The 21,804-nt window shown below is 35.5% G+C and overlaps 1 long non-coding RNA gene across 5 annotated transcripts in view; it reads right to left on the minus strand.

Annotated features, from left to right (window-relative positions):
- The window catches only part of LOC121939165 (uncharacterized), a 32,593-nt gene extending 15,223 nt beyond the window's left edge, over window positions 1-17,370 (minus strand). The window contains exons 1-4 of one of the 5 annotated variants that reach the window (XR_015775209.1): window positions 17,231-17,370; window positions 16,826-16,890; window positions 15,548-15,739; window positions 12,193-14,730 (exon numbers count right to left, since the gene is read on the minus strand). This is a non-coding gene — a long non-coding RNA (uncharacterized LOC121939165). Of the gene's footprint in view, window positions 1-12,192; window positions 14,731-15,547; window positions 15,740-16,825; window positions 16,891-17,020 lie in introns of all 5 variants that reach the window. The other 4 variants (XR_015775206.1, XR_015775207.1, XR_015775208.1 and 1 more) reach the window with 4 other exon arrangements.
- Between the last annotated feature and the right edge of the window lie 4,434 nt (window positions 17,371-21,804).

Here is a 21,804-nt window from a genome sequence, read left to right on the forward strand (position 1 = left end):
TTTCATCCATTTTTTGGACATGTCAAAATTTGAGATTTTTACCAAGGCTATACTATGCGATTTTTGGCCATTTTTTCAACGTGCTATATTATGGGTTTTTTGCCTTTTTGGGCCCTTTTTTCAACATGCTTAACTATGGCGTGTCTCTTTGAGCTATAATAAGTAGTTTTCATCCATTTTTGGACATGTCAAAATTTGAGATTTTTACCAAGGCTATACTATGCGATTTTTGGCCATTTTTCAACATGCTAATTTATGGCTTTTTTGCCTTTTTGGGCCCTTTTTCAACATGCTTAACTATGGCGTGTCTCTTTGAGCTATAATAAGTAGTTTTCATCCATTTTTGGACATGTCAAAATTTGAGATTTTTACCAAGGCTATACTATATGCGATTTTTGGCCATTTTTCAACATGCTATATTTATGGCTTTTTTGCCTTTTTGGGCCCTTTTTCAACATGCTTAACTATGGCGTGTCTCTTTGAGCTATAATAAGTAGTTTTCATCCATTTTTTGGACATGTCAAAATTTGAGATTTTTACCAAGGCTATACTATGCGATTTTTGGCCATTTTTCAACATGCTAATTTATGGCTTTTTTGCCTTTTTGGGCCCTTTTTCAACATGCTTAACTATGGCGTGTCTCTTTGAGCTATAATAAGTAGTTTTCATCCATTTTTTGGACATGTCAAAATTTGAGATTTTTACCAAGGCTATACTATGCGATTTTGGCCATTTTTCAACATGCTAATTTATGGCTTTTTTGCCTTTTTGGGCCCTTTTTCAACATGCTTAACTATGGCGTGTCTCTTTGAGCTATAATAAGTAGTTTTCATCCATTTTTTGGACATGTCAAAATTTGAGATTTTTACCAAGGCTATCCTAAGCGATTTTGGCCATTTTTCAACATGCTATATTATGGCTTTTTGCGTTTTTGGGCCCTTTTTTCAACATGCTTAACTATGGCGTGTCTCTTTGAGCTATAATAAGTAGTTTTCATCCATTTTTTGGACATGTCAAAATTTGAGATTTTTACCAAGGCTATACTATGCGATTTTTGGCCATTTTTCAACATGCTAATTTATGGCTTTTTTGCCTTTTTGGGCCTTTTTTCAACATGCTTAACTATGGCGTGTCTCTTTGAGCTATAATAAGTAGTTTTCATCCATTTTTTGGACATGTCAAAATTTGAGATTTTTACCAAGGCTATACTATGCGATTTTTGGCCATTTTTTCAACATGCTAATTTATGGCTTTTTTGCCTTTTTGGGCCCTTTTTCAACATGCTTAACTATGGCGTGTCTCTTTGAGCTATAATAAGTAGTTTTCATCCATTTTTGGACATGTCAAAATTTGAGATTTTTACCAAGGCTATACTATGCGATTTTGGCCATTTTTCAACATGCTATTTTATGGCTTTTTTGACGTTTTTGGGACCTGTTTTCAACATGCTTAACTATGGCGTGTCTCTTTGAGCTATAATAAGTAGTTTTCATCCATTTTTTGGACATGTCAAAATTTGAGATTTTTACCAAGGCTATACTATGCGATTTTTGGCGATTTTTCAACATGCTAATTTATGGCTTTTTGCTTTTTTGGGCCCTTTTTTCAACATGCTTAACTATGGCGTGTCTCTTTGAGCTATAATAAGTAGTTTTCATCCATTTTTTGGACATGTCAAAATTTGAGATTTTTACCAAGGCTATACTATGCGATTTTTGGCCATTTTTTCAACATGCTAATTTATGGCTTTTTTGCCTTTTTTGGGCCCTTTTTTCAACATGCTTAACTATGGCGTGTCTCTTTGAGCTATAATAAGTAGTTTTCATCCATTTTTTGGACATGTCAAAATTTGAGATTTTTACCAAGGCTATACTATGCGATTTTTGGCCATTTTTTCAACGTGCTATATTATGGGTTTTTTGACGTTTTTGGGCCCTTTTTTCAACATGCTTAACTATGGCGTGTCTCTTTGAGCTATAATAAGTAGTTTTCATCCATTTTTGGACATGTCAAAATTTGAGATTTTTACCAAGGCTATACTATGCGATTTTTGGCCATTTTTTCAACATGCTAATTTATGGCTTTTTTGCCTTTTTTGGGCCCTTTTTTCAACATGCTTAACTATGGCGTGTCTCTTTGAGCTATAATAAGTAGTTTTCATCCATTTTTTGGACATGTCAAAATTTGAGATTTTTACCAAGGCTATACTATGCGATTTTGGCCATTTTTTCAACATGCTAATTTATGGCTTTTTTGCCTTTTTTGGGCCCTTTTTTCAACATGCTTAACTATGGCGTGTCTCTTTGAGCTATAATAAGTAGTTTTCATCCATTTTTTGGACATGTCAAAATTTGAGATTTTTACCAAGGCTATACTATGCGATTTTTGGCCATTTTTTCAACGTGCTATATTATGGGTTTTTTGACGTTTCTGGGCCCTTTTTTCAACATGCTTAACTATGGCGTGTCTCTTTGAGCTATAATAAGTAGTTTTCATCCATTTTTTGGACATGTCAAAATTTGAGATTTTTACCAAGGCTATACTATGCGATTTTGGCCATTTTTCAACATGCTAATTTATGGCTTTTTGCCTTTTTGGGCCCTTTTTCAACATGCTTAACTATGGCGTGTCTCTTTGAGCTATAATAAGTAGTTTTCATCCATTTTTTGGACATGTCAAAATTTGAGATTTTTACCAAGGCTATACTATGCGATTTTTGGCCATTTTTTCAACGTGCTATATTATGGGTTTTTTGACGTTTTTGGGCCCTTTTTTCAACATGCTTAACTATGGCGTGTCTCTTTGAGCTATAATAAGTAGTTTTCATCCATTTTTTGGACATGTCAAAATTTGAGATTTTTACCAAGGCTATACTATGCGATTTTTGGCCATTTTTCAACATGCTAATTTATGGCTTTTTGCCTTTTTGGGCCCTTTTTTCAACATGCTTAACTATGGCGTGTCTCTTTGAGCTATAATAAGTAGTTTTCATCCATTTTTGGACATGTCAAAATTTGAGATTTTACCAAGGCTATACTATGCGATTTTTGGCCATTTTTTCAACATGCTATATTATGGCTTTTTTGCCTTTTTGGGCCCTTTTTTCAACATGCTTAACTATGGCGTGTCTCTTTGAGCTATAATAAGTAGTTTTCATCCATTTTTGGACATGTCAAAATTTGAGATTTTTACCAAGGCTATACTATGCGATTTTTGGCCATTTTTTCAACATGCTAATTTATGGCTTTTTGCCTTTTTGGGCCCTTTTTCAACATGCTTAACTATGGCGTGTCTCTTTGAGCTATAATAAGTAGTTTTCATCCATTTTTTGGACATGTCAAAATTTGAGATTTTTACCAAGGCTATACTATGCGATTTTTGGCCATTTTTTCAACATGCTAATTTATGGCTTTTTTGCCTTTTTTGGGCCCTTTTTTCAACATGCTTAACTATGGCGTGTCTCTTTGAGCTATAATAAGTAGTTTTCATCCATTTTTTGGACATGTCAAAATTTGAGATTTTTACCAAGGCTATACTATGCGATTTTTGGCCATTTTTTCAACATGCTATATTATGGGTTTTTGACGTTTTTGGGCCCTTTTTTCAACATGCTTAACTATGGCGTGTCTCTTTGAGCTATAATAAGTAGTTTTCATCCATTTTTTGGACATGTCAAAATTTGAGATTTTTACCAAGGCTATACTATGCGATTTTTGGCCATTTTTCAACATGCTATATTATGGGTTTTTGACGTTTTTGGGCCCTTTTTCAACATGCTTACCTAGGGCGTGTCTCTTTGAGCTATAATAAGTAGTTTTCATCCATTTTTTGGACATGTCAAAATTTGAGATTTTTACCAAGGCTATACTATGCGATTTTTGGCCATTTTTCAACATGCTAATTTATGGCTTTTTTGCCTTTTTGGGCCCTTTTTCAACATGCTTAACTATGGCGTGTCTCTTTGAGCTATAATAAGTAGTTTTCATCCATTTTTTGGACATGTCAAAATTTGAGATTTTTACCAAGGCTATACTATGCGATTTTTGGCCATTTTTTCAACATGCTAATTTATGGCTTTTTTGCCTTTTTTGGGCCCTTTTTTCAACATGCTTAACTATGGCGTGTCTCTTTGAGCTATAATAAGTAGTTTTCATCCATTTTTTGGACATGTCAAAATTTGAGATTTTTACCAAGGCTATACTATGCGATTTTTGGCCATTTTTCAACATGCTAATTTATGGCTTTTTGCCTTTTTGGGCCCTTTTTCAACATGCTTAACTATGGCGTGTCTCTTTGAGCTATAATAAGTAGTTTTCATCCATTTTTGGACATGTCAAAATTTGAGATTTTTACCAAGGCTATACTATGCGATTTTTGGCCATTTTTTCAACATGCTAATTTATGGCTTTTTTGCCTTTTTTGGGCCCTTTTTTCAACATGCTTAACTATGGCGTGTCTCTTTGAGCTATAATAAGTAGTTTTCATCCATTTTTTGGACATGTCAAAATTTGAGATTTTTACCAAGGCTATACTATGCGATTTTTGGCCATTTTTTCAACATGCTATTTTATGGCTTTTTTGATGTTTTTGGGCCCTTTTTTCAACATGCTTAACTATGGCGTGTCTCTTTGAGCTATAATAAGTAGTTTTCATCCATTTTTTGGACATGTCAAAATTTGAGATTTTTACCAAGGCTATACTATGCGATTTTTGGCCATTTTTCAACATGCTAATTTATGGCTTTTTGCCTTTTTGGGCCCTTTTTTCAACATGCTTAACTATGGCGTGTCTCTTTGAGCTATAATAAGTAGTTTTCATCCATTTTTGGACATGTCAAAATTTGAGATTTTTACCAAGGCTATACTATGCGATTTTTGGCCATTTTTCAACATGCTAATTTATGGCTTTTTTGCCTTTTTGGGCCCTTTTTTCAACATGCTTAACTATGGCGTGTCTCTTTGAGCTATAATAAGTAGTTTTCATCCATTTTTTGGACATGTCAAAATTTGAGATTTTTACCAAGGCTATAGTATGCGATTTTTGGCCATTTTTTCAACATGCTATTTTATGGCTTTTTTGATGTTTTTGGGCCCTTTTTTCAACATGCTTAACTATGGCGTGTCTCTTTGAGCTATAATAAGTAGTTTTCATCCATTTTTTGGACATGTCAAAATTTGAGATTTTTACCAAGGCTATACTATGCGATTTTTGGCCATTTTTTCAACATGCTAATTTATGGCTTTTTTGCCTTTTTTGGGCCCTTTTTTCAACATGCTTAACTATGGCGTGTCTCTTTGAGCTATAATAAGTAGTTTTCATCCATTTTTGTCAAAATTTGAGAGTTTTACCAAGGCTATAGTATGCGATTTTTGGCCATTTTTCAACATGCTATATTATGGGTTTTTGACGTTTCTGGGCCCTTTTTTCAACATGCTTAACTATGGCGTGTCTCTTTGAGCTATAATAAGTAGTTTTCATCCATTTTTTGGACATGTCAAAATTTGAGATTTTTACCAAGGCTATACTATGCGATTTTTGGCCATTTTTTCAACATGCTAATTTATGGCTTTTTTGCCTTTTTTGGGCCCTTTTTTCAACATGCTTAACTATGGCGTGTCTCTTTGAGCTATAATAAGTAGTTTTCATCCATTTTTTGGACATGTCAAAATTTGAGATTTTTACCAAGGCTATACTATGCGATTTTTGGCCATTTTTTCAACATGCTAATTTATGGTTTTTTGTCCTTTTTTGGGCCCTTTTTTCAACATGCTTAACTATGGCGTGTCTCTTTGAGCTATAATAAGTAGTTTTCATCCATTTTTTGGACATGTCAAAATTTGAGATTTTTACCAAGGCTATACTATGCGATTTTTGGCCATTTTTTCAACATGCTAATTTATGGCTTTTTTGCCTTTTGGGCCCTTTTTCAACATGCTTAACTATGGCGTGTCTCTTTGAGCTATAATAAGTAGTTTTCATCCATTTTTGGACATGTCAAAATTTGAGATTTTTACCAAGGCTATACTATGCGATTTTTGGCCATTTTTTCAACGTGCTATATTATGGGTTTTTTGACGTTTCTGGGCCCTTTTTTTCAACATGCTTAACTATGGCGTGTCTCTTTGAGCTATAATAAGTAGTTTTCATCCATTTTTTGGACATGTCAAAATTTGAGATTTTTACCAAGGCTATAGTATGCGATTTTTGGCCATTTTTTCAACATGCTAATTTATGGCTTTTTTGCCTTTTTTGGGCCCTTTATTCAACATGCTTAACTATGGCGTGTCTCTTTGAGCTATAATAAGTAGTTTTCATCCATTTTTGGACATGTCAAAATTTGAGATTTTTACCAAGGCTATACTATGCGATTTTTGGCCATTTTTTCAACATGCTATATTATGGGTTTTTGACGCTTTTGGGCCCTTTTTCAACATGCTTAACTATGGCGTGTCTCTTTGAGCTATAATAAGTAGTTTTCATCCATTTTTGGACATGTCAAAATTTGAGATTTTTACCAAGGCTATACTATGCGATTTTTGGCCATTTTTTCAACATGCTATATTATGGCTTTTTGCCTTTTTGGGCCCTTTTTTCAACATGCTTAACTATGGCGTGTCTCTTTGAGCTATAATAAGTAGTTTTCATCCATTTTTTGGACATGTCAAAATTTGAGATTTTTACCAAGGCTATACTATGCGATTTTTGGCCATTTTTTCAACATGCTAATTTATGGCTTTTTTGATGTTTTTGGGCCCTTTTTTCAACATGCTTAACTATGGCGTGTCTCTTTGAGCTATAATAAGTAGTTTTCATCCATTTTTTGGACATGTCAAAATTTGAGATTTTTACCAAGGCTATACTATGCGATTTTTGGCCATTTTTCAACATGCTAATTTATGGCTTTTTGATGTTTTTGGGCCCTTTTTTCAACATGCTTAACTATGGCGTGTCTCTTTGAGCTATAATAAGTAGTTTTCATCCATTTTTTGGACATGTCAAAATTTGAGATTTTTACCAAGGCTATAGTATGCGATTTTTGGCCATTTTTTCAACATGCTATTTTATGGCTTTTTTGATGTTTTTGGGCCCTTTTTTCAACATGCTTAACTATGGCGTGTCTCTTTGAGCTATAATAAGTAGTTTTCATCCATTTTTTGGACATGTCAAAATTTGAGATTTTTACCAAGGCTATACTATGCGATTTTTGGCCATTTTTTCAACATGCTAATTTATGGCTTTTTTGCCGTTTTTGGGCCCTTTTTTCAACATGCTTAACTATGGCGTGTCTCTTTGAGCTATAATAAGTAGTTTTCATCCATTTTTGGACATGTCAAAATTTGAGATTTTTACCAAGGCTATACTATGCGATTTTTGGCCATTTTTTCAACATGCTATATTATGGGTTTTTGACGTTTTTGGGCCCTTTTTCAACATGCTTAACTATGGCGTGTCTCTTTGAGCTATAATAAGTAGTTTTCATCCATTTTTTGGACATGTCAAAATTTGAGATTTTTACCAAGGCTATACTATGCGATTTTTGGCCATTTTTTCAACATGCTAATTTATGGCTTTTTTGCCTTTTTGGGCCCTTTTTCAACATGCTTGGCTATGGCGTGTCTCTTTGAGCTATAATAAGTAGTTTTTATCCATTTTTTGGACATGTCAAAATTTGAGATTTTTACCAAGGCTATACTATGCGATTTTTGGCCATTTTTTCAACGTGCTATATTATGGGTTTTTTGACGTTTCTGGGCCCTTTTTTCAACATGCTTAACTATGGCGTGTCTCTTTGAGCTATAATAAGTAGTTTTCATCCATTTTTTGGACATGTCAAAATTTGAGATTTTTACCAAGGCTATAGTATGCGATTTTTGGCCATTTTATCAACATGCTATATTATGGCTTTTTTTGCCTTTTTGGGCCCTTTTTTCAACATGCTTAACTATGGCGTGTCTCTTTGAGCTATAATAAGTAGTTTTCATCCATTTTTTGGACATGTCAAAATTTGAGATTTTTACCAAGGCTATAGTATGCGATTTTTGGCCATTTTTTCAACATGCTATATTATGTCTTTTTTGACGTTTTGGGGCCCTTTTTTCAACATGCTTAACTATGGCGTGTGTCTTTGAGCTATAATAAGTAGTTTTCATCCATTTTTTGGACATGTCAAAATTTGAGATTTTTACCAAAGCTATAGTATGCGATTTTTGGCCATTTTTTCAACGTGCTATATTATGGCTTTATTGCCGTTTTTGGGCCTTTTTTTTACATGGTTGGCAATGGTGTGTCTCGATGAGCTATAATAAGTGGTTTTCATCCATTTTTTGGACATTGCAAAATTTGACATTTTTACCAAGGCTATAGTATGCGATTTTTGGCCATTTTTTTAACATGCTATATTATGTCTTTTTTGACGTTTTGGGGCCCTTTTTTCAACATGCTTAACTATGGCGTGTCTCTTTGAGCTATAATAAGTAGTTTTCATCCATTTTTGTCAAAATTTGAGAGTTTTACCAAGGCTATAGTATGCGATTTTTGGCCATTTTTTCAAGGTGCTATATTATGGCTTTGTGGTCTTTTTGGGGGCCTTTATTGAACATGCTTGGCAATGGCTATCTCTATGATTTATAATAAGCGGTTTTCATCCATTTTTTGGACATGTCAAAATTTGAGATTTTTACCAAGGCTATAGTATGCGATTTCTGGCCATTTTTTCAACGAGCTATATTATGGCTTTTTTGACGTTTTGGGGGCCTTTTTTCAACATGCTTAACTAAGGCATGTCTCTTTGAGCTATAATAAGTAGTTTTCATCCATTTTTGTCAAAATTTGAGATTTTTACCAAGGCTATAGTATGCGATTTTTGGCCATTTTTTTAACGCGCTATATTATGGCTTTTTTTTTTGTGCCTTTTTTGGGGCCTTTATTCAACATGATTGGCTATGGTGTGTCTCCATGACCTATAATAAGTGGTTTTCATCCATTTTTTGGACATGTCAAAATTTGAGATTTTTACCAAGGCTATAGTATGCGATTTTTGGCCATTTTTTCAACATGCTATTTTGGCTTCTTTGACATTTTTGGGTCCTATTTTCAACATGCTTGGCAATGGCGTGACTCTATGAGTTATAATAAGTGGTTTTCATCCATTTTTGGACATGTCAAAATTTGAGATTTTTACCAAGCCATAATATAGAACGTTGAAAAAATATACTATAAAAAAAAATTGAATTTTTACATGTCAAAAAAATGGATGAAAACCACTTATTGTAGCTGAAAGAGACACGTCGTACTTAAGCATGTTGAAAAAAGGATGCAAAAAAGGCAAAAAAAAAAGCCATAATATAGCACGTTGAAAAAATGGCCAAAAATCGCACGCTTTAGTCTTGATAAAAATCTAAAATTTTGACATGTCCAAAAAATGGATGAAAACCACTCATTATAGCTCATAGAGACACGCCATAGCCAAGCATGTTGAAAAAAAAGGCCCAACAAAGCCATAATACAGCACGCTGAAAAAATGGCTAAAAATCGCATACTATAGCCTTGGTAAAAATGTCAAATTTTGACATGTCCAAAAATTGGATATTAGCTCAAAGAGACACGCCATACTTAAGCATGTTGAAAAAAGGACCCAAAAAAGGCAAAAAAGCCATAATATAGAACGTTGAAAAAATGGCCAAAAATCGCATACTATAGCCTTGGTAAAAATCTCAAATTTTGACATGTCCAAAAAATGGATGAAAACTACTTATTATAGCTCACGGAGACACACCATAGCCAAGCATGTTGAAAAAAGGGCAAAAAAAAGATGCCAAAAAGCGATAATATAGCACTTTGAAAAAATGGACAAAATCGCATACTATAGCCTTGGTAAAAATCTCAAATTTTGACATGTCCAAAACTGGATGAAAACCACATATCATAGCTCAAAGAGACACACTATAGTTAAACATGTTGAAAAAAGGGCCCAAAAATGGCAAAAAAAGGCATAATATAGAATGTTGAAAAAAATGGCCAAAAAATGCATACTATAGCCTTGGCAAAATAGCAAATTTTGACATGTCCAAAAAATGGGTGAAAACCACTTATTGTAGCTGAAAGAGCCATGTCATAGCCAAGCATGTTGAATAAAGGCCCCAAAAAAGGCAAAAAAGCCATAATATAGCACATTGAAAAAATGGCCAAAAATCGCATACTATAGGCTTGGTAAAAATCTCAAATGTTGACATGTCCAAAAAATGGATGAAAACCACTTATTATAACTCACAGAGACACGCCATTGCCAAGCATGTTGAAAAACATGCTTGGCAATGTTGAATTTTTGAGATTTTTACCAAGGCTATAGTATGCGATTTTTGGCCCCCCCCCAAAAAGCCATAATATGGCACTTTGAAACAATGGCCAAAAATCGCATACTTGGTAAAAATTTCAAATTTTGACACATCCAAAAAACGGATGAAAACCACTTATTGTAGCTCACTGAGACACGCTATTGCAAAGCATGTTGAAAAAAAGGCCCCAAAAAAGTCTAAAAAGTCATATTATATTACGATGAAAAAAGGCCAAAAAACGCATACTATTGCCTTGGTAGAAATCTCAAATTTTTACATGTCCAAAAAATAGCTGAAAAACATTTTTTAGCACTGACTCAGCTTGCAATAGCAAAGCACGTTGAAAAAAGGGTCCAAAAAACATCAATAAGCCATAATAAAGCACATTTAAAAAATGGCCAAAAACCCCATACTATTAAAATTTGAGAGTTTTACCAAATCCTCTAGCATGTGGTTTTTTGGCCTTTTTTTCAACGTAATATAATATGACTTTTTAGACTTTTTTGGGCCCTTTTTTCAACATGCTTTGCAATGGCGTTTTTTTGGCTAAAAATGTCAAAATATGACATGTCTAAGAAACAGCTAAAAACAACATAAAAAAGCATGCCCAAACACGTTACTGCATAGAATGTTGCAAAAATGCCCCAAAACACCATAATATTGCATGTCCAGAAAAACATACTATACTATGAAGTTTTTGGGCCATTTGGGTCATTTTTGATGACATACTATTCTATGATGTTTTGGGGTCATTTTTGACAACATTCTGTACTCTGACATTTTTTAACCATTTTGGGTCATTTTTATGACGACATACTATACCATGATTTTTCTGGGGGGTCATTTTTCACAACATAGTATACTATGACGTTTTTAAGCCATTTAGGGAAATTTTTTAACGACATACTATACTAGGACGTTTTTAAGCCTTTTTTGACAACATACTACACTATGACGTTTTGATGACATTTTTGACGACATAACATATTGTGCCATTTTGCTGCCATTTCTGACAACAGGCAATACATAAACTTTTGATGACGTTTTGGGTAACATTTTTTGAGGACATACTATACTATGCCATTTTGGTGACGATTTGGTGCCATTTTTGACGAAATAGTTTACTATGACGTTTTTGTGACGTTTTGATGACAGTTTTGGAGACATACTAAACTATAACGTTTTGTCAACATTTTGAACAACATACTTCACTATGACATTTTGGTGACATTATGACAACGTACTAAACTATGACATTTTCGTGACATTTTTGACGACATACTATACTATGACGTTTTGGTGAAATTTTTGACGACATCATTTACTGTGATGTTTTGGTGATTTTTTTGGCCACATATCTTACTTGTAATAGGGTGTGGTAGGACCCAATTGCAGCACAACAAAGCAGTTGAATAGGTGGTAATGACCTTTATTTATTCTTTTGGCAGGTTGAAAGGAGCAAAGGTGAGTATAATCAGGTTCCAGGTATGTAGGGACAGTTATCAGTTCTGGGGTGGAGCAGAGTTCAAGGGTCGAGTAGAACTCGTAGGGAGACTAGGTTGAGCTCACGTTCACAGGTGATAGTTCAGAGATCAGGTTGGGAAATGGTGAACGTGGAGCAGGCTGGCAGGTGAATGTATCAGGTATGTTGCAGATACACTCACAGCAGGGAGCTTGTGGGAAAAGCAGGGACTCCAGAGAGGGGCAGGCAGAGCTTGTGGGTCAAGGATAAAGCAGAGTTGGCATCAGGCAGGCAGACAGCAGAGCAGACAAATCCATTAGGAGCAGGTAGCGGGATCAGTGAGGACAGGTGGTGAATCAATGTACCATCACAACAATAAACAACAGCAGCACTCACATGGATGAGGTGGATTGGCTTGGCGGCAGGCTCTGAAGATGGCCAGAAGAATGGCAATCTCTCTTGACGAAGATAAAGCAGCAGAACACCACACAGCCACAGGCAAAACTCGTGGGGGGTGGGGGGTGGCGTATAGAGAGAGGGTGGGGGCAAAGAAAGTGGAAAAAATCCAATACAATAGGAGAGAGGCAGCGCTGACTGTGACAATACTATGATGTTTATGTGATGCTTTAGTGCCACTTGAAATGACAAACTATACGCTGATGTCTTCATGCTTTTTTGGAGTTTATTTATATTATGTCGTTTTATACGCATTTCACGATCATGTAATACAGAATTGCATTTTTATGTTTTTACGTTATTTTGGATGACTTACTATACTACAACTTTTTATGTTATTTTGGACGACATACTTTGGTATGACTTTTTTATGATTTTTATGACAACATAGTATGCTATGACGTTTTTATGCTGTTTCAGACGACATACTAAGTTGAATGAAGTTTTTATGGATGTTTTGGAGGACATAACAGTGAATGACTGTGTTATGCTATACAAAATATTTAGTTTATTAAGTATACAGTAAATTCTGATGTTTTTATGCTATTTTAGACGACGTAGTATACTATTATGTTTTTTTGTTATTTTCGACGACAGACTATCCTATGAATTTTTTTATTCTATTTTGGAAGACATTCTATACTATGACCAATATTGTATACTTTGAGTTTTTCATGCTATTTTGGATTAAATACAAGTCTCTGAATTTCTTTAAATTATATTTTGGATGGGTTAGGGTTATCCTATTGTGCATGACATACAATAGCGAGACATTTTTTTATGCTGTGCTGGACAACACTCTATGACTTCTGCTTTCTTGGACAACATAGTCTACTAAGACCTTTTTATGGTATTTGGGAAGAGGTTTTTATATCATGACATTCAATATGCTATGAAGTTTAACATAATATACCATGTGATAAAAATGTCATTCAAAAAGTGATAGTATAACACATGATCATAATTTCAGAATAAATGTCACCACTATGTTAAGTGGTAATAATGACATGAAATGCATCATAGAATAGTTTGTGATGAAAACGTCACTTCAAAAATCATGGTATAGTATGGTAAAAAACAACAACAAACACACATAAAAAGTTATAGTATATAATGAAAATATCATCAATTGCCATAGAACAGTTCTGATGTAATGAAAAAGAGTCAGTCGTAGTATGTCATACAAATGTCATATAAAAGTCATATTATTGTCATGGGTCCCAGAATTGGAGCTACAGTAACAATAAATAAGTTCTGTGAGATACAGAAAGGACACAGCAGCAATGAAGACACAACGTGCTAAGCTCGTTATCCAGATTGCATCTATTCAATTTTCATAATAAAATATTCTATAGGAAACATTTTCCCTGAGTGTCAGTCTTTGCTTCAGTCCATATTTCAAGGGCATCAAACACTCCAGAAATCCAGTGGTTTCTAACATCTCACATTTCATGTGTACTTTCAGTATTCTACTTCAAGAAACATCCTAATACTCATTTACCTTATTTCAGTGAACCACAGCCACTATAATAAAATAGTGCAATTGACAGCAATACTCCATTATACTAATCACATGTATCTGGACTTACACACTTTGAAAGTAGCTATCACTTGGGATAATACAAAATACTGTGAATACGGCATTACTCAACATCAACATATAGTGAGTATTGCTAAATTGGGAAACTTTGAAAATTTGCATTCTGGAACAATTTACAGAATTTTTGACTTGTCTGAGCTATTTAATATTTATCAACAGTGCTATACATCTCAGTTCTGCACTCTAAGAATTACTGCCTTTCTCCTTTGTAGGGTAGAATAACCAGCTGGAGCTTTTTTGAATTAGGCTTGCTAAAAAATGACAATGCTAGCCCTTCTTCGCTTAGTTCCATCAAGCTAGCGGACATATTTGAAGAAATATATTTGATAAAATTTATAAAAATGATTATCTGAATATAGCCAGTGTTTTATGATCCTCAAAAACAGTTTTCCCTCTTAAAATGACAAAGAGTAGTGTCCCATCTTGACAATAAAAGCATGTCCCATTTTAACAGTAGACAACTGGCAAAATAAGCTTTTTACAAAAAGAGGAAAGGATTTTGGAATTGATTCATGGTCATTTTTTTTCCTGATCATATACTGTACCTGTTAAGCAATGCATAGATACTGGTATTGGGTTATTTTGTCACTGCCCGCTATGCGGTTGATGCTAATGGATCATTCAGAGGGGGGGCGGGGGCTCCCCTGCACGTGATCCTGGCTGCAATCTTGGCTGCGCCTGATGGCGGTGATAGCTCTGCTGGCGCTGTGATCCTGCCTCTGGTCGTGCTCGTGCTGTGGCTGCACTGATACTGTACCCCCAGCTCGCCCTGATCGTTGTCTTGGTTTTGCCGTTGCTGTGGTCCTGTCTCGAGCTACGCCCATGTTGTGGGTCCTGGTTGTGCACTTATAATCCTCTGCCGCTCCGCCTCAGCCCCACTACAATAGATTTACTTGACATTAATTTAGACACTTTTCATGGAAATTTAACTCGGCAGAGTTATCAAACCTCTGAAAAGGGGTTCAGTCAGATAACCTAGTTAACGAAGAACACTGTAGTTAATGTGACGTTACCCAACTTATATATAACGTTAGCTAGCAAGAATCAGTAGTCAAAGAATAATGCCGCTCCACACTGTGAGTAATAAACTCTTTCTCCACTTCTTAAATAAAAGAATCTCTGTGGAGTCATCACACTTCTGAACAGGAATGACGCAGACAGATCACAGACTACATGAAAAGATGTAGATATTATATACAGTCTATGAGACTGATAAACTGAAAGATCTGCCAAAACTACAAAGAACTAGACGCTGCTGTGATTGGTTGACTCTGCTGTGAGCATCTGATGACGTGCAGCAGAGCTACTGCCCCCTCCCTCCAAACGATCCATTCTAGCATCAACCCCGCTCTGCGGCCTGTGAACCTGCCGACCTCACACAATGCCGTATTTTACAGTTTCTAAAGTTCAACAAAAATTCGTAAAACAATCGCGAAACACCTCAATAACATCAAGTGGAGTTACACTTTACAGGCATATCAAACTGGTCCACAGGGGGGCCGGTGTGGCTGCAGGTTTTTGTGCCAACCAACCAAGAGCACACAGTTTGACCAATCAACTGTCTGAAGACGGAGATTAGTTGATTAAATGAGTCAAGTCTGGTGTGCTGCTACTTGGTTGGAAACAAAACCTGCAGCCAGGTTTGACATGCCTGCTTTATGAAGTTTAAATCAGTAACTTACACCAACTACTAACCTGTGAAAACAGCAGCAATGAAGACATGGGGTGCTCTGTTCGTGTGGACGAAGGTTCCCTCCGGTCTGACCCATCATAGCCTCGCACGGCACACCACAGCTTCCAACATTCTCAGGGTTATTTCTTTTCTCCATCCGGGTCCTGATAGTGTCCGCCTCCCTCCCTCTCTGTGGACATGCTGCATCATGGCCTCTACAAAGGACACACTCTGGTTCAGTCACACAGTCTCTGTCACAATTACATCCTCCACATTTACCACACGGTTCACTGTCACTTCTGCAGAAAAATAAAATATGTCAAAACTTCCAGCAGTCTGTGCATTGCAGTGGCTTGGGAATATATTGCCTCACTGGATAGAAAACATGATCCAAAAACACGCTGCCGGGCAGGCACTCCAGGTCAAAAAGAAGCATAACAGATTTTGTCACAACTTTTTCCTGAAGGCCTTCGTGGACCAATGGCAACATGAATAAAAGGCAAAAAATTGCATTTAATTTGGAGGCGGATTTTGAGGTGCCTCTGTATTTACGAGGGATGACGCAATTTTACAAATAAATTCATTTAAATTCTTTTTAAAAAATCGCACTCTGGAAATCAAAATGGACTTGACATCAAGTAATGATAGCCTGGTGCTTGTTTTTCTCAATAACAAGAGACAAAAACTAAAGACATGGGTTCATCCCAGTCTGGAAAAGAGAGGAGAACTTGGTGAGTTCCAGTGTTTGGTTCAGGAGCTGAAAATGATCCACAGTCGCTTCAGTTTGAAATACTGCTTCAGCAGCTCGCTCCAAGGCTGAAGAGGCAGAGGAGCAATTTTGGAGAGCCGATTGAGCTAGAGCAGCTGTTAGACGTATGTCTGAGGCAAGACCATACTTTGTTTTTAAATGTATCATTTTTAGAGAAGTCCCGTTTGTTTGTAAACAGCTCCAGCTGTGCACATGGCGCATTTGGTTCATTCATATTATTGGACAGCAGTCGGGTTTCCTGTTGCCTGTCTCGATCTTCAACGAGGCTAAAAATATCATATTAACAACAAATTGACTGGTAATGGACACAGAAAAAAGGCCCTCTTTGTGTAAGCTATATTTTCTCATCAGCGTAGCAAGACTGCTAAGATCACTTTCAGCATTTTCAGTATTCAAGCAGGTATTTTTTCTTTTATAATCATGTTAAAATGTTTACAGCATACCTCCCGAAAGACGTTATTTGAGCTAGAAAAGCCATTGCCTCCAAAAAACTTCCACCTCTTCTTCTGGTGGCATGTGCCTGATCACTCACCTCTCCGTCCTCTCTTCTTTCTCGCGTGTCCCACAGATTTCTCCAGAGCTTCTTCACATCATCAACTAAAAAGTTAAAAAAAATAAATAAATAAATAAATAAATAAGCTGAAATCCAACCTGTCTGATCATATTCAGGTCTAATGATACACAAACAAGTAGTTTAGACTGTTACTTTTAACATTCATACACATACAGCATTGGCTTTATCGTCAACTTGTGACTACTATTAAACTCTGACACGACTTTAAAAAAGCGACTTTAGGTAACGATGAAGTCAACTGGGGTGGTTAGCTTCATGCAGGCTTTAGCATAGTCGGAAGTTTTTAGAAAGACTGTTTAACAATAGAAGAAGCTTCATTATGCACACATCATCCTCATACTGCAGCTCCGACGCTGTTTTCACCTCACACGTTGTCCTTCAGGTCATTATCTTTGTATTTTGTTCCCTTTTTTATCGTCTAAAACAGTGTTCTGAGACACCAAAACAATCCACAGGTCCACCATTTTTTATTTTGAGTGTGATGTAGTAGTAACGAGCATTTTGATTGGTCATTTGACTCGTCGGAAGCGAAACTTTGGAAAAAAACTTCCAAAAAAATAAGAGCCGCAGTCTCGTAAATTACCTTGCTGGTGTAAAAGCTTGGATTGAGTGGCTACAGGTTAAAAAAAATTCTGCGCATTTTAATCGCACGAAAAAAAACTCGTCTGGTGTGCAAAGGCCTTTATTACATTATTTTAGCTTGTAGTCTCCCTATCAAATCCGGAAACAGTCTGTAACACTTTTGCAGGGTTTGTACCGTCCAGCCTCCACTCTTCAGCGTCCTCATTTATTGTCCATTCGCCCAAAAAAACACAAGCGCTCAAGCGCCAAAATCCTGCTTACATTTAGTCTTTTTCTCCACATTATATATAACAAATAAAATACCGTAGTTGTCACGTGCATTTTCACAAATAATATTAGGCCCTGCAAATAACAGAAAATTACTGTCCAGCTAATTAAATAAAAAAACAAAAAACACACACACAAATGTTTAAGGTGTACGACATTATATTATCCGATTAAAAACGTTCATAGAAATGTTTAGTTACAATTTTTAAAAGTCTTAGTTTGTTATGTTATAGAAATATGAATAACGTCAGAATAGAATGCATAAAATGTCATAAAACAGTCATAGTATATTTATAAATCTTCATAAAAGTCATACTGTAGAAACTGTAATTCAAATGTCACAAAAAATGTCAAATTATAGTACATGATCAAAATGTCAGAAAAAACTGTCACCGTCGTGTTTTTGATTAAAATGTTATGAAAAAAATCATCCCTCAGTAAAAAGTCACAGCATAGTATGAGATTAAAATGTCATACAAATGTCATAATATATAGTATGTGATGAAAATGTCATAACATAGCATGCATTACAAATGTACAAAGAAAGTCTTAGTATAGTGTGTGATAAAAATGTTATGAAAATAACTCACAGTTGATTGTATTTCAAGAAAATACCATCCAAATTTATTGTATAGTATGAGATGAAATTGTCATGGAAAGCGAGTCACAGCCTAGTATACATGCGATTAAAAGAAAATAAGTCATAGCATAACAGCTGTTGCAAAAAAAAGTTATATATAATTTGTGATCAAAATGTCATGAAACACATATCATAGTAAAGTATGTGGAAAACAAATGTCAGAAAAACGTCACAGTAAAATATGTCATGAAAATATCATAAACCATGTCCTGGTATTGTATGGTAGGTAAATGTCATAATAAGTCATTGTATAGCATGCAGTGAAAATGTCATGCTACAAAGTCAAAGTCATGGTTTTTCATTCAAAAAAAAAGACATAGTATAGCATGTGATAAATATTTTATTAGAAGTCCTCATAGTACAATGCAAAATCAAAATGTCACTAAAAAGTCTTTGGGAGATTAAAATGTTTAAAAAAAACAGTGATTGAAATGTCAAAAAATGTTATAGTATAGTATGTGATAAAAATGTAACTAAAAAGCTATAGTATATGCCATACAAATAAATACGTGTGTCCACAACACAGAATTTGTTTGATACCATCAAAATTCTGCTTGTAGGTTTTGTTTTAAGAAAGCTTGTTAAATATCATTCAGTGAAAAGCGTTACTGTGTTTGACAGATATGTGTGCCACATTGTCTGCCCCTTTCATTCTTTAAACCCTGTGGCCTTTTCTGATTTTCATTTTATGACCTTCCTCAGTCTCAAAGCAGAATTCCAACTTGGCTTTTTCACTGAAGATGTTTTGACACATGACACTAAGAGCACTGGTGTAAAAAAATAAATGAAAGATGGCTGAACTCTATTAAGCTGCTTCAGTTCAAATGGTCCTAATATTGTGCATGCGGGCTCACTCTTATGACTTACTAGGACGCTTGACTAAAACAGAGCCATAACTATTGTTTGTAACTCTTTGGCTTTTCCTACTATTACAAGAAAAATGTCTGCCGTAAAAAAAAAAAAGGCTATTGATATTTCTTGATAAATGCATTATATATATTGCATTTGAAATCATAAATATAACAACTGCAATAAAGGCGGCTGCTAGGAATTACATCACCTCATCTACGGTGAGAGTGCAGTCCCATAAAATACAGCTTTATCCAACAATGGCAATCTATCATTCTAATCCTGGCACACTGCGGAAATAAAAACTCTGAAACAAAGAGCGGTGTATTTTTCTGGATTGGATACATCAAATACGTGAATAAATATTTCTCCAGGAAACATTGCGCTGACTCTGGCAAGACTTGTAGTGTACTTCATCGATGTACTGGTCATTCTGATTCAAACCCAAAAGTCTTACATCAATATTTGACAGTTTACATCTACAGCACACGAAGATTGAATTAATTAAAATAGGCCATAAAGAAAGGACAAGCCTGGTTTAATCATTTAAAATGCATTGGTTTAATGCATTAGTTAAGATTTGACTTACAAGACAACATAAGTAACTGAGCGCTGTATAGAAACAAATATAGTTTTATCATCATTTCAAGAACATGAACTCACTCTTAAAACACATGGGTTTGTATGTCTCAGGATTTGATTTACAGATCAAAGATGTGCCCGTGGTCTTAACAGGGTGCACATTGTTTTAATATATGACCTCGACTGTCTGAAATTACTAGCCATATAGTTTAACGCCACAGAGCACTTACAGTAATTGATCGTTTCCACAAATCTGTCACATTACACCAACCAGCTTTTAGAAAATGACAGTTTTATCCATATGGACGCTGTAAAAACCTGTGAGCCCCATCTTTTTTAAAATTAAAATTTTTGGCTGTCTTTTCTAACATTGAAAAAATATCAATAAAACACACGGGATGTTTATATGATATTTATTAGTCGTAGTCGTGCATTCTAGAGTACATGAGATGAAACAACAGGAATGATAAATAAAAACTATAACGTAAGGACAAAATATATAATATTATAAAAAATTACATAATTAAAAACTAAATTTATAAAACTGTGGTCCTTTTGTGCATACCCTATAGTTTTAATTTTCTCCAAGTATTTAAGTTTTATTACACTATTTTGAGGTTCATTTCATTTAAATGAATAAACGCACAAGTACACCACTGACTTGAAAAGGAAATTCTGAGTTTTTTTAAAAATTGGTCGGGAGTTCAGAATAGAAGGTCGATATTGCTCACAAGCCTCCAAGGTGCTTGGCACAACCATGGACAGAAGACGCACTGCATGGTTAGATCAAGCACAATGGGGTCCTGGGCGAAGACAAAAAACGCAGATCGAAGACTTTCCCCCTTAACTTAAGGCGTCCAAGGAACTTAGAATCTTTGTCAGTTGGTTGAAATGTAAACGGAAGTAAAGGGTGAAAATCACAGAAACAGAATATATCTTTTTGCTTTTGTCAGCCAGGTCATGAAGTATTAAATCTCCTAAAATAAATTCATCATCGTCAGAGTATTTTCTGGTTTCTTGAATTTCAAGGACAATCCCATGGCTTGATTAGTATCTGCAGTCCAAGAGTCGAAAAAGTCCAAAGGTGTGAGGGAGGAGATCCATTGACAGATTGTTCAAAAGCAAAATCACACCACTGATTCACAGGAGGATTAGAAAAGAATAGCTACACAGTTGCGGTTAAGAATATCTGCAGAATGAAAAAAACAAAAACCAAAAAACGATTAGTCATAGGACACACTCACTGCGGAAAAAAAGGGCTACACCCCGACTGCGCACAAACTGCGTCAAACCCCACCCTCCCGCCCTTCACGCCCAACTCTACCAGACACGACTGGAAAAAAGTCTAAAAAACTACTTTTTTATGATACATACATTAAAATATTTAACATTTTAAAGATTTTTTTTTACAGAGGGCCTAAGGAATGCTGGCTTAATCAAATTACTTCTCCATCTGTCTGTTGGGTCTTCTTCAACTGATCAATGGAAACAGAGTTTAAGTAATTCGTTAGTGATCTTGTTAGGAGCCGCAGTATTTCATTTTGTCCAGTCTCTGAAATTTTACTTTATAGACTATAAAATAAGTCTTGATCCCTAGAAATACCAATGGACTCAAGAATGACTGCTACATTGCTGTTGTCCATCAGAGGACATTTGCTGTCTTGTTAAAGTCAAGAAATAACCCCCTCCTGGCAATCGAGTCGTAACCATGTTAACGGTCACTGAGTGCAATGTCAAGAGTCATGATACCATCAAGCAAAGACAGCTGCTTCTCCAAAAGGTTTGACAATCTTGTTACCTTCTCTGGTGTCTCTTTCGGCTCCCCTGGGACATCTTACTAAAATGAGAAGGCATGGTGCAATAATCAACTTAGAGCTCTGGCAACTAAGCCACTTTGTGTGATGAAATTACACCACAATGCATATGGATGCGCCAGGGAGAAACCCTGCGTTTGTAGTTGACCAAATGGCACGAAAATGGGGGTGCTTTGGGGTGAAAATGGTAGGCGGAGGCGTTG

The sequence above is a fragment of the Plectropomus leopardus genome, chromosome 20 (genome assembly GCF_026936395.1).
Source record: "Plectropomus leopardus strain MGB_pleo_1.0 chromosome 20, ASM2693639v1, whole genome shotgun sequence".
NCBI lineage: Eukaryota > Metazoa > Chordata > Actinopteri > Perciformes > Serranidae > Plectropomus > Plectropomus leopardus.